This window comes from Cyprinodon variegatus, unplaced genomic scaffold, assembly GCF_000732505.1.
Source record: "Cyprinodon variegatus isolate N-32 unplaced genomic scaffold, C_variegatus-1.0 Scaffold500, whole genome shotgun sequence".
NCBI lineage: Eukaryota > Metazoa > Chordata > Actinopteri > Cyprinodontiformes > Cyprinodontidae > Cyprinodon > Cyprinodon variegatus.
The window spans coordinates 88,452-89,005 of NW_015150953.1; positions in this window are offsets into that span (position 1 = coordinate 88,452).

Here is a 554-nt window from a genome sequence, read left to right on the forward strand (position 1 = left end):
AGAGAGAAGAAGCAAAACACTGTAAAGTGGTCCCCATGTCCTCCAGCAGCAGAAGCCTATAGCAGCATTTCAGACAATGTCTGCTCTATAACCATCTTATAAAAATAAAATCTAAATCAGGATCCTACTACGTTAACAACTAAGAAAAATAAACAACAAGCGCCTTTGTTTATATATATTTCAGATTTAGGTAAATACACCAAAACACTATTTGACAACTGTGGACAGCTTAGCTTGAGTTTAGCTTGTAGACATGCAGCTTCCAGGTCCTCCTTGTCTGAAGACCTGAACATGTATTTATTACCTATAATATGTACAAATATTATTATTATTCCATTATTTTAAAACCAGCCAAACTCCTCAGTGAGCCTCTCTTGTGACATGGACGATCTTATGATTTTATCATTTTTAAAGCCAAGAAATCTGCCAGGAAAGAAATGCTGCAAAGTATATAACTTGATGCTAATGCAGCTTTTACTATGTATAATTTATGAATTGTTAATGTGTACATTTATAAACAAACGTGTTTTATTAGATTCATATTAGATTCCAGA